This window comes from Mus pahari, chromosome 1, assembly GCF_900095145.1.
Source record: "Mus pahari chromosome 1, PAHARI_EIJ_v1.1, whole genome shotgun sequence".
Taxonomy (NCBI): domain Eukaryota; kingdom Metazoa; phylum Chordata; class Mammalia; order Rodentia; family Muridae; genus Mus; species Mus pahari.
In genome coordinates this window covers 170,150,950-170,164,229 of record NC_034590.1, presented here as the reverse complement: position 1 = coordinate 170,164,229, position 13,280 = coordinate 170,150,950, and the positions used below count along the sequence as shown (strand labels likewise).

General features: G+C 41.8%; 1 non-coding gene across 1 annotated transcript; it reads right to left on the bottom strand.

Annotated features, from left to right (window-relative positions):
• Positions 1–5,720: 5,720 nt before the first annotated feature.
• On the bottom strand, positions 5,721–5,865 carry LOC115062913. Its single transcript, XR_003842818.1, has one exon. It is a non-coding gene; the product is annotated as a small nucleolar RNA SNORA48 (small nucleolar RNA).
• Between the last annotated feature and the right edge of the window lie 7,415 nt (positions 5,866–13,280).

Here is a 13,280-nt window from a genome sequence, read left to right as displayed (position 1 = left end):
AGAGAGAGAGAGAGAGAGAGAGAGAGAGAGAGAGAGAGAGAGAGAGAGAGACTTATGAAATAGCTCAAGGGTGTGTTTGGTTTTGAGCCAGGATCCCACTTCCTACACCACAAACATCAGGTTGGTCTTAACCTCCAAGTTCTGCCTTTCTCTGCCTCCTGAGTGCTAGGATTAAAGGAATACACACACCGCCATACCTACCTTGTTTTTTTAGACAAGGTCTTCCTCTGTAGTCCAGGCTGGCCTAAAACTTACTGCATATCCCAAGTTGGCCTCAGGCTTGTTACAACCTTCCCACTTTAGCTTTCCAAGTGCTAGAGTGACAGCTGTGAGCCCCACCCTCAGAATTCCGAGACTGAAATGGCAGGAGTCCCTCAGAACCATGTTCCTTCTTCCTGCCAAGTGATAAAACTAAGAGTCTCACTTCGGAGCCTCACAGTCGGCTAGAGGGATGACTCAGCAATAAAGAACATTTGTTGCTCAACCAGAGGACCCAGGTTTACTTCCCGGTATCCAGGAACCAGCTTACAACTCCAGTTCCAGTTCTAGGAGAGTCAATCCTCTCTTCTGGCCTTTTGAGCACATGGTGCACACACACACACACACACACACACACACACACACACACACCGCCAAAAGACCCTTACAAATAACTTAAAAATAAAGAAGTCTTTTTCAAAGACATCTTAGAAGGCAGCACTGAGATCTCATTGTCTCTTCTTGTCCAGTTTAACCACAATTTGCTATTACCCATGCCTACATGTTTTGGACTCCTTGTGCTCAGCTTTTTAAAGAGCACCAGAGGCAATCTCTTCAATTCTGATGTTTCCCCTCTCTGTAAGTTCAGAAAAATATTCTAAGGAATTATGCCTTTGCCATGTTACTTGTATACTTCTAGGCTCCACACTGAATGACTTATTTGATTTTAAATTGATAGAGAAAACACCCAGTACACATTTCAAGAATGAATGCTCCACACTGTGCTTACTATAGTTTTGAAAAGAAATCGTGTGTAGATTATCTTACTCAGACTCAAATTATTATCAGAGTAGCTCATGGTATATTTTACTTGGTTTCAAGGTATTTTTTCAGTATGCAGATATATGTAAGGTTTGTATATGAGTAGAATATATATATATATATATATATATATATATATATATATATATATATATAGTTTCCAAGGAGCTTTAAATAAAACCAATTCACATGACAATAAGGGAAAACCACCAAGGTATGTTTAAAAAAAAAAGATGATTATAGATTAATAGAAATGAACTGGGGGTTAGAGAGAGATGGGCAGTTAATAGCATGTGCTACTTTCCTGGAGAATGGGAGTTTGTTTCCCAGCACCTCTAAATCCAGTCTCTGAAGACCTCTGGCATGTCTTTCCACCTCCACAGGCAACTGTACTCATGTGTACATCACCTGCCCCCCACATATACCAAATTAAAAACAAATTGAAAATGACACTCCGCAGTTAGGAGTGGTCATCGCCCCTCCTCCATTTTTTTAGACAGAGTCTCATGTGTCTCAGGCTGGGCACAAGCTCACTATGTGGCTGAAGATGACCTTGAGGATTTGATTATCTGTTTTCCACCTCCCAATGTGCTAGCATTACAGATGTGCACCGCTATGCCTGCTTCATAGTGGGGGTCAAGCCCAGTGCCTGAGAGGCCAATATCCTACCAACTGAGTCATATCCACTGTTGTAGGATATTTGATCACACTGTGAACTTTAAGATTGTGTTATTTACTGAAATAACATTTCTAGTTGTGGAATGGCTCAGTCCTTAGCATAGACCTTTAATCCCTCTGGTTGAAATACAGACATGCAGTTAGCACACACTTTAATCCTAAACAATGAAGGTAAAGTTAGTTTGTAGAAGGAAGCACCCATGTTTAAAAGTGATGTCTAATTGAGTGGCAGACAAAGTGATGAATCAGAGAAAGATTTGACAGAGTAGGATATGCCCAACTCTCAGCAGAAGAGAGAGGAAAGGGAAGCTACTTAAGAGGGAGCGATGCGGAGTCAGAGAGAGGAAGCAGTTTTACTGAGACAGTTGTACAGAGACAGGCTAGACACAGTCAGAGACAGTACACGCCAGAGAATGAGAAGGAGCGAAGAGATCAGAACAGATTGCTAGAGTTAGTTTGAAGCCAAGCACAGCAATTCTGGAGAAACTGAGAGAAGCAGTCTAGATAAAGGACATGTGATGTTTTGCTAGAGCACATGCTTGAAAGAACGAACACACGATGTTTGAAAAGGATATAAATATGGACGACGCTGTGTGGTATTGGTTCACTTTGCCACCCTTTGCTGGTCTTCATTTGTCATGACTCTGTAGAGAGAAATGCACCAAAGACCATCTGATGATGTTCTAGTGGCTTCTTGCCACTTCTGAGGACTCAGAGTGATTGATGAGCCTCACAGTTTCTGCTGCCTCAAGCAACCACTGCTGATTGCTGTGAACTAAACTGCTGATATCCTGACAAAATTTGATTTGATCCAAAGAACTATTTATAAACAGGTCCACATCCTCCTTTGTCCTGTTAACCTTCCACTGCCTCTGGTAGGTGGTGGGTTAAAAGGGAGGTTAAAGCATTTACGCACACTTATTAAAGTAGGTGTTTAAAAAAGTCTAAGCCCACAGGTGAAATATATATATATATATATATATATATATATATATATATTCATATTATATATATATATATTCATATATATACATATATATATATATACATATATTCTTCAATATTCTTAATACATCTGTATGTCCAAGTTTACAAGCAGCAAACAACCAATGCAAAAGGAAAACATCATGTAAAAGAAAAGCTGGAAATAATTGTGGGGAATAGTAAAGTGCTTTTGAAAGAAAGTTCACAGGCTCTCTCAAGCAAGAAACCAAAGTGAGGACCCTCGGCAACAATTCATGAAGGAAGACAAACGAAGGTTTGTAAGGTTGTAAGAGGAAGAGGCCTAGAGGCTGCTGGGAAATGAGAAGATAGCCAGGTGAACGGATGGAAGGGAAGCAGAAAAAGTCAGGAGAATTGTTCTCCATGATCAGAAGGAAAATACTGCCTATGAACGTCAGTAGAATTGGTCCTTTCAGTTCGAGGAGGGTCAGTGGATGTAACCATGGTTGATGTCCAAAGCCTTTAGCTGTCTGCACAGCGAGAGTCGAGCTAACAGAGTAACTGAAGAATTGCCAATAGAAGTAGATATTGAAGTTGAAGGGCCAGCGAGATGGTCCATTGGGTAAAGGCATTTGCCACCAAGCCAAGTATCCTGAGTTTGACCCTCCCCCGGAACCCACAAGGTTGAAGATCAGTCCTCACAAGTTGTCCTCTGCCCTCAACACGTGTGCTGTAGCATGTGCATCCACACACAGGCCAACAAGAAATAAACATTATTTAAAATTTTAACGGAAGAAGGCTATATGGTGTGCTGAGATTCCAGTTTCATTTTCAATGCTTCCCTTGAGAGAGCTGCCAATCAAAGTAAGGGAAAGCAGGACAAGCATGGGAGTGGGAGGCAAGGGAGGCGCTCTGGGCGGGGTCCAGCTGGCAAGCTGTGAGTTTCAAGCTATACTCATCTGATGGTGTGGACAGCTTCCCCTCAGGGGTCCTCAAACCCTGCCCATCCATCACTCCACCAGGGTTCAAAAGCTGCAGTATTTCTGAGGACCAAGTTCACAGACCAACTTCCCATGTTTCTAAAGCCAAATAACTTATAACGTCAGAATATTAATTATAACAGTTTAGGAGCCAGTGAAAGGCTTAGCTGTTGAAGGTGTCTGCCGCCAAGCCTGACAAGCTGACTTCTATCCTGGGACCCACAGAATGGAAGGAGAGAACCAGCTCTTGTAAGCCGACCTCTGACCTCACATATATGCTGTGCTGCGTGCCCCCCTAAAATAGTGTAATTTAAAGCTTTAAAACAATATTCTGCGATCATTTAGGCTGAGCAAGACTGCTGTCTCCATGGAATCTTATCACGTCTAATGTACTGTGGAGGATGTTTGGAGAACTGTGCCAGCAACCTCACTTCCCTGCCACTCCTATAGTTTTTATTGTGCGTGTCTGCACAGCGCAGGTTTGTTTGTTTGTTTGTTTTTTATTTTTTAAAGAACACATAAAGCCAGGCTATAGCAGAGTTGACTGTAGCCCACTGTCTGTGAGAAACCAACCTCTGTTATTGGCAGCTTATTGATATATTTATTCAGCCCAACTACACCTGGAGGGTAGTGTTAGAACTGCGAATCCATATTCCTGTGTGAGGTAAATTTGTCCACTTGATTCATGTTTATGTACAGTCTCTTCTGCTTTTAGCCTTACAGCATCCAGCCAAAAATTTCTTTAAAAAAAAAAACAAACAAAACAAAACTTCACTGATCCTTTGTGAGTTTCACATCATGCACCCCAGTCCAGCTCATCTCCCTGTCCCTCATATCTGCCTTTCACCCTTGTAATCTCTTCTCAAAATAAAACACACAGGCAACCAAGCAAGCAAAACAAAGCATAGAGGACACCTCATCATGGAAGCTACCGTGTGTCACAGTGTGTCCCTCTCTCCACACATCTTCGCTTCCAAATGTTCATTGCAATGTGTCACTGGATTCGAGATCTCTGGCTTCTGTGACACCATCAGTATTGAATCCTCATCGGGACTGCTCCCAGTTATCCTATTGTGGCCCTGTGTCATGGAGATCCCGCAGCTTTGGAACAGAACGACTGACAACTGCTTGCAGATGATGTAGATTTTGGGTTGGGCCAACTCAGCACCCTGGATCTGGGCCTGAGTGGTAGCTGAGCAGGTCATCCCGCCACAGGCTCTCCCTTATCTACACCACCAGGGTGAGCTCTCCAGCACTGCTCAGGCTAGGCCACCCAATGTCACCATCAGCAGGAGGAAGAGTCAGCTCTCCTGCTCTCTTGCTCCCAAGCCCTCAGGCTGGCTCATCAATATGCGTGCCTCCACAGCCAGTTCTTTGCTGCTCAGTTGAGGTTTGGGTCCGCTCTCCCAAGTGCTACAGCCCATGAGGGGCTGGGACAGCTCTCTAGCTCTCTAGCTCTCTAGCTCTCAAACCCTTAGGGCTGGCTCACCCATGCCTTCACCATCGGGGCCAGCTCTGTTGTGCTGCCCAGGTGAGGTGAAGGGCCCGCTCTCCCCAGTGCTACCAATGGAGAGAGATGGGTAGAAGTACCACTGCATCCAGGGAGGGGCGGGGCTGTTATTCTCTCCGCTCCCCTGCAGCTGCCCGATCAGGTACATCCTGTGTTTTCTAGTGGTAATACAAGCTAGGGATATTTACCCCAAACCCTGAAACTGCATAGGCATGGACTCACACATGGCCCTCAGTGGCAGCTCGGACTGGGGTTGGCCACCGGTAACAGGCTACTCCTCTCCATCCTGGACTCTTCAGTTCCATCTCTCATCATAATGCTGAAGCTGCTCCACTTCTCTTTCTCTCCCATCTGACCACCACATACTAGGGGTATTTATTGTGGTGGCTCCCGCTGCAGCCTGGCCATGCCCCTGGGCAGCGTCCTACAACCGTGCATTATGGAGTGGAGGGAAGTGGGTGTCTACGGCCTGCCTGTGCCATGTGCTGGATGGTAAATCTGTGGGTAGCATGACATCCCCAGGTCTCTGTGTATCTTCCTCTTCCTGTGCTGCGCTGTGCTGCGTGGCTTTGATTTGATTTATTTGATCTTTATGAGTCCTGGGCATAAAACAGCTCTGGCTACCAAGCCAGGCATCAAGCTAGAGTGAACATAGGACTGCCATCTGCTCTGCTTCCCGGACTGATGTAAGAACACCACTACAAACAAGGTGTCTCTTTGCTCATTGCCAGGGGGGTCAAAATATTCTTATTCTGAGTTACTTAGATCAAGTCTTTTTTTTTTTATTGCTTCCTTTATTTTACTTTTTACATTTTTTTTATGATTTCATCTTATGTGTGGGGGTGTTTTGCCCGAATGTATGTCTGTGCACTATGCACATGCCGTGGATGCCAGATTTCAGATCTCCTGGGAATGGAGTTACAGATAGTTGGGAACTGCCATGTGGGTGCTGGGAACAGAACCTAGGTACTCTGGAAAAGCAGTAAGTGCTCTTAAAATAGCTGAGTCATCTCTCTAGTACCCCCCTTTAATAGGTAACAGGATGCATTAGTAATACATTTGGAATTTTTGGTTATTTTATGCAACCCATTCTGGGATTTCTTTATCACTAGTGAATGTTTTTAAATTAAATTTATATTTGGTAAAGTCCATTTTTGTTGGTACTCATGTCCTTGGATTTTGCTCAGTATATGCAGTCATATACCTACCACCCCAGTACCAAATGTTGAAGTTCTAGCACCCTAAACTTCGCCACTGTAGCTGGGTATGGTAGCTCATGCCTTTAATCCCAGCATTTAGGAGGCAAAAATAGGCAGATCCTTTTGAACCTGAGGCCAGTCTGGTAATCATAAAGAGTTCCAGGCCAGTCAGAGTTGCACAGTGTGACCCTGGCTAACAGAACAAAAGTCTGCAGTACAAGCCCTCCTTGTACCCTGCCTCTTCCTCTCCCTCAGCACTGGGGAAACAATTTATAGGCTGTTTCTCACTCTGAAGTTTTGGATTTTCAGGATGCTGCATAAATGGATCCAGTCTGGGTTGTTGAGCTTAGTGAAGTACCTCTCAAATCTATGTGTTTGGGGCTGTGGAGATGGGAGTGTGTAAAGTGATTCCTGTACAGTGTGGGGATCGAGTTTGGTTCCCCAGTACTCACTCATACAGAAGCTGGGTGCCTAGCTGTAATCCTAGCACAGAGAGAAAGAGGAGAGAGGAAGACCCTGGGAGCTTGCACAGTTAATCTAGTTGAGATGATCCCAGACTGAGTAAGAGGACTTCTCATCATCAGCATCTGACACACACACACACACACACACACTCATGCATGGAGCATGCATGCACATACACACACACTCACACACATACATGCATACACACAGATGCACACATGCCAGCACGCACATGTACACATGCATACTCACATGTGTACACACATTCACATACATACATGCATGCACACACAGATGCGCACATGCTGGTATACACATGTACACATGCATACTCACATGTGCACACACAATGCACAAATACACACATGCACACACATGCACATACATAGGCAAAGACACACAGACACATATGCAGATGCACACATGCCTACACAAACACAAACACACATGCCTTCACACACACAGATGCATACATATCTGCACAGACACACATGCACACCACAATGCACACATATATACACACAAATACCCACATGCACACACATTCACAAATACACACATGCATGCACATGCAAGCCCCCACACATGCATACCCACATACACACAGAGTTATTTGCACTTTGCATGTATCAGTAGCTCAGTATTTTTTATGATGAACATATTCACACATTCCATTCTGTAGCTATACCACAATTTTATTCATTCACTGGTTGGGGAACATCTTATTTCCGGTCACTAATGATTAGGAATAAAGCTTTGTAAACATTTACACATGGGTTTTTTTGTGAACATTCATTTTCAGTTCAGTTTGGCAAGTATGTGGGCATGAGTTTGCTGGCTTGTAGGGGAAATATATGTGTAATTTAACCAAGAACTGCTAAGTTGTTTTCCAAAGTGTCTGTGCTTTAAAATTACTCCAACAATTCAGAATTCCTGTTGCTCTGCTGCCTTGTCTGCACTCAGTGTTATTCTTGTCGAAATTTAGCCATCCTAATGGACATGTGATAGTTCACTGTTGCTTTCTTTCTGGGATCCAAGGGCTTGACTCAGGGGGTAAGAGCACTTGGTGCACTTAGTGTGAGGACTTGTGTTCAAATCCCAGCATGCATGCAAGAAGTTGTACAGATACACACTTGTCCTTAACCCCAGAGCTGTGCTGTGCAGAGATGAGGTGGGGGGTGATCGTGGTGGCTGAGGAAGACCATGACTCAAGGGAATAAAGAAGAGAGTAATAGGCAGGCCAGCAGACATTTTCCCATGGCTCCGTGATGCACAGTTATGTGAGCCCACACGTGCATGTGCACATATAACACACAAATATAATAACAAATAAAAAAGATATTATAAAAAGCTTTTGGTGAGCTGGTACATCGCTCAGTGATAGATGTTTGCCTGTTATACATGAGGTCCTAGGTTCAATCTTCCACATCACAAATAAACAAATTAAAGGGGAGCAAAGAATCTGTTAATACTTTTTTTTGGCAAATGAATAAATTTGTTTTTAAAAATTGTTGAGTTTAAGAGGTTTCTCCCATGTTTAAGGTAAAGATATTTCATCACCAAGTATGTGAATTCTAAATATTTTTCTAATACATAACAAGTCTTTGCAAGTTTCCATTGCCTTTAATTTTGATCAAACCTAAACTACACACACACACACACACACACACACACACACGCTTAATAATATTTTGGTGTTGTATTTAAGAATTCTCAACCTAAGATTATACAGATTTTCATTTCATTTTTAAAGTATTTTTTTAATTTCACTATTTTAAGGTTTAACTTAAAAAATTATCAAATGTATGTGAGTACATTGTCAATGTTAGAGTTTCTATTGATTCAAAGAAACACCATGACCCAAAAGCAAGTTGGGGGAGGAGAGGGTTTATTTTGCTTACATTTCCATATCGATATTCATCATTGAAGGAAATCAGGACACGAACTCAAGCAGGGCAGGAACCTGGAGGCAGGAGCTGATGCAGAGGCCATGGAGGGATGCTGCTTACTGGCTTACTCCCCATGGCTTGCTCAGTCTGCTTTGTTATAGAATCCAGAACCACCAGCCCAGGGATGGCACCACCCAGCTGGGTCCTTCTTCGTTGATCATTAGTTGAAAAATGCCTTACAGCTGAATCTCACGGAGGCATTTCCTCTATGATGTCTCTGGTTTGTATAAAGTTGACACTCAAAATCAGCCAGTGCATACATGGCATGTATGTGTATTTGTGTTTATATGTGTATGTGCATGTGTTCTTGTGTGTATGTATGTTTATGTATAAATATGTGTGTATGTATGTTTCTCTTTATGTGTGTGTTATGTGTATGTGTATATATGTGTGTATGTATCTCTTTATATGTGTGCATTTGTGTTTATGTGTGTATATGTGTGTGTGTTTATATGTGTTTGTGTATGTGTGTGTGTATGAATGTAAAAGTTAGAATTGGATCTGGCCTTTGTTCTCTACTCGGTTCCAGGGTATGCTGCTTAGTTCTGTTGTTGTTGTTGTTGTGTTTTTGTTGTTTGACACTAACTAGAGTTATCTAGAGGAAGGACTCTCAACTGGGGAATTTCCTTCTTTGGGTTGGCCTGTAAGCAAGACTGTGGGACATTTCTTGGTTGATGACTGATGTAGGAGGAGTGTTTCCAACCCTGGGCAGGTGGTCCTGGGCTGTGTAGAAAGCAGGCTGAGCAAGCCATGAGCCCAAGCCAGCAAACAAATCCTATGTGCTCTCTGCTTCAGCTCCAGCCTTGGCCCCCTCCATGATGGACTGAAGTTTCGAAGTGTACGTCAGATAAACTCTCTCCTTCCCCAGTTGCTTTCAGTCATGTTTATCTCAGCAACAGGAAAGCTAACTAGGCTACGAGAACTGAACTCAGGCCACCAGGCTTGTGTGCTAGTCATCTCATCAGCCCTTATTTTTGGTATTATAGATTAGTTCGTTCCTCATCTATAAAGCCTATGTTGATGTTCGCTGGTTTTGCATGTGAGTTTCCACATGTTCTCGCACCATTTGTTGAAAAGGTTATATTCTTTTCTCATTGAATTGCTCTTAAAAAGTTTGGTGTGTGTGTGTGTATGTGTCATATGCATACTAGTTTATGTGTGTGTCAGTGTGTGTGGCATATATGTACGTATGTGTATGTGTTTATTGTGTGTATGTATGTATATGTGTGTTTATGTATGTAAGTGTGCATGTGTGTGTGTGTGCATGTGCATGCATAGGTTTGGACGTAGAGGGTTGACACCTGCGTTTTCCTTTATCCGTTGCTTTCCACTGTATTACTTCCTTGTTTCAAAACAGCCTCTCACTGACCCTGAAGCTCACCTATTGACTAAACTGTCTGTCAGTGAGATCCAGGCATCTACCTATCTCCATCACCCCATGTTGGCGTCACAGATCTGGTGGCACAGTATCTGGCTTTTAGGTGGGAGCTGAGGATTAGAACTTAGGTACTCATGCTTACACAGAGTCAGCACTTTATCCATTGAACCATCCCACACCCTTTTAAATGTTTCTTTTGAGTAATTTTGAAAACAGCTTAACTGTTTTCATGATATATGCTTCTGGGATGGTCACTGTGTCCAGTGTCTGTCCGGTGTGTCCTTTCTGCCTGTCCTACATTGCCTTGGTTTCCATAGCTTTACAGTTAGTTTTAAGAATGTTGTTCTTTTTTTCAGAATCATCTTGACTTTTCTAGCTCTTTTGGATTTTAGTGTTAATTTTGGAATTAGCTGATAGATCTTTACGGACTCAAGGGGATTTCAGGCTGTGACTGTGTGAAATCTACAGAACAAATTTTGGGAATAGACATTTTGGAGTGTTCTAGTTTTATTCATTTAAATCTTTGCCTTCATCACTGCACTGCACTTTACAGCATCCAGATCTTCAGAAATTTTGCTAGATTTACACCAAAGCTCTTCATTTCCTGGTGCTGTTGGGAGCATATGCAGTGTGTCTTCTTCTGCTGCTGCTTTTGTTAACTGGAGGGGGGAGGAGGGAGAAGTACTGGAGAGGAAATCAGGATGTACTAGTGCCAAGCAGGTGCCTACCAGGCAGCGGTATCCTCAGCCCACTTCGGTTACTTTGAAGACATGAATGTTATGTTTAGTTTTAGCATTTGAAATGTGATGTGCCTATATGTAGTCCATATATCCAGACTGCATTATTTATAAATAGAAATATATTAACAACAACACAACTATCTAAGAACTTAAGAATTGCTAATTATTCATTGATATGCTGGAATGATATGGAATATATATATTAAACTAAAACAGATTAAGCGTATATGAGGTTTTGTTTAGTAAAAAGTAGAAAATTTTTACATGAACATTTGAAAAATTAAAAACATTTGTATATGAAATGTTGTTTTAATAGTTATTTATTTAAGCCTTCTTCCTCTGGAAATTGTGGGTTTTGAGATATATATATATATATATATATATATATATATATATATATATATATCATCTCTTTATGTATTTCTGACATTCTCTGTGCAACCAGACTGGCCTTGAACTCAGGGAGGTCTGTCTATCTCTGCCACCCAAGTGCTGAGATTTAAAGGTGCCTACCACCACATCCATCCACCACATCAAGCTGACCTCTAGTTTAAGGCTGATAAAACTGCCTCTCTGCCTCCCAAATGCTGGAATTACAGATGTGTGTCACTACATCTGGCTCTGTGAATCTTTAAAAACAAAAACTTGGAGCTGGAAAGCCAGATGACTCAATGGTTAAGAGCACTTTCTGCTTCTTTAGAGGACCTGAGTTCACTTCCCTGAACCTATTTTGAGTAGCTCACAATCACCGGTAACTCTAGTTCTGGGGAATCTGACATCATCATGGGTCCCAGGGCACCTGCACACACATGTGTACCCTCACACAGTATACATATAATCAAAGATAAATCTTAAAAATTAAGAGCTTTAGCTGGGCAGTGGTGGCGCATGCCTTTAATCCCAGCACTTGGGGGACAGAGGCAGGCAGATTTCTGAGTTTGAGGTCAGCCTGGTCTACAGAGTGAGTGCCAGGACAGTCAGGGCTACACAGAGAAATCCTATCTCAAAAAAACCAAAAAATAAAAAATAAAATTAAGAGCTCTGTTGAATTGTATTTTACCCGCCATGTTACATGGATGCTAACAAGGTATATAGGTAGCATCATCAATGAAAATAACAAAGACTTTATCTAAATGGGCAGAATGTACAATTCTAGTTTTGAGGATATCCATAGTTATGCAATCTGAAATACAATATATTTTAGTTTATCCTCCACCTCTAATGCACATGCTATTAGGAGTCATTTCCTATATTTTCTTTCTCCCCATCCCCAGTTCTATACAAATCATCAGTCAACTTTCTTTATGTGTTTGTTTGCTGTGAGCATTTCATATAAAGGCAATCATGCAGTTCGGTTTTTCTGACTGCTGTCTTGCACTTAGGATCATGTTTTTCAAAGTTTGCCCATAGTGGGTCATGTATCACAACTTTGTTTCTTTGCATTTCCAAGTAACATTCAAATGTTACTATTTTTATATCATTGTTAACTTTATGGTAAATAACCCTGCAGGCAAGTCTCTATGGATTGACTCCTTAACACAGAATGAGTGGGTCAAAGATGACAGATCTCTCTACATCATAGTTTTACCTACATAGTATAGAAAATTACATACATTGTAGTTACCAAAAAGCAAACAAGTACTAAAGAGCCTCACTGTGCTCCCTTCTCCATCTCCTTCCCTAGAGTCAGATATTCTGCCTTCTACCTCTAGAGACAGCCACAATCCCATGTTTGTTACAAGTCTTTTAGTTCATCCTTAGAGGTACCTCCTGACCTCATATATGTATATATGTATATAATACACACATTTCAAGATGTTTCAAATTTGATGTTGTTTGATGGTTACTAATAGCGGCAACACAATGAAACATGAATCCCCATATGTATTATTAAGCAGTACAAAAACTAATTATATAACTCTATCCTTTCTATCAATATTCATGCCATATAAATAAGTCATTGTAACAGAAGCTCTGTATCCCAAGAAGTAAATCTAATAGTCAGCCTAATAATTCATAGCATGCCCTCAGGGTAATAGGGCTTTGTTTTTCAGGTGGCTATTTTAATTCAAAGAGGGTACATGGATTCATTTCAATGAGCTACAGACTCAGAGTGAGGCCAAAACATTTCAGTTTGAGACTCTCAAACTCCCCAGACATCATACCATTGTTGGAGTTGACAATCCTATCAGCCATTTAAAAGAGTGGGGATTTGTTAACCAATCTAAATATCAACAGGGCATCCTGCATCCCTGTGATGGAGCTGGAGAAGGTACTTCTGGTTCCTCGGGTTTGGTCATAGGCTGGTCCCTTAGGTCTAACAAGCTTCATGGCTGCCCTACAAAAGCTAGGTAGTTATTTTTGGTCACTTGAATCTCCTGTGTGTGTGTGTGTGTGTGTGTGTGTGTGTGTGTGTGTG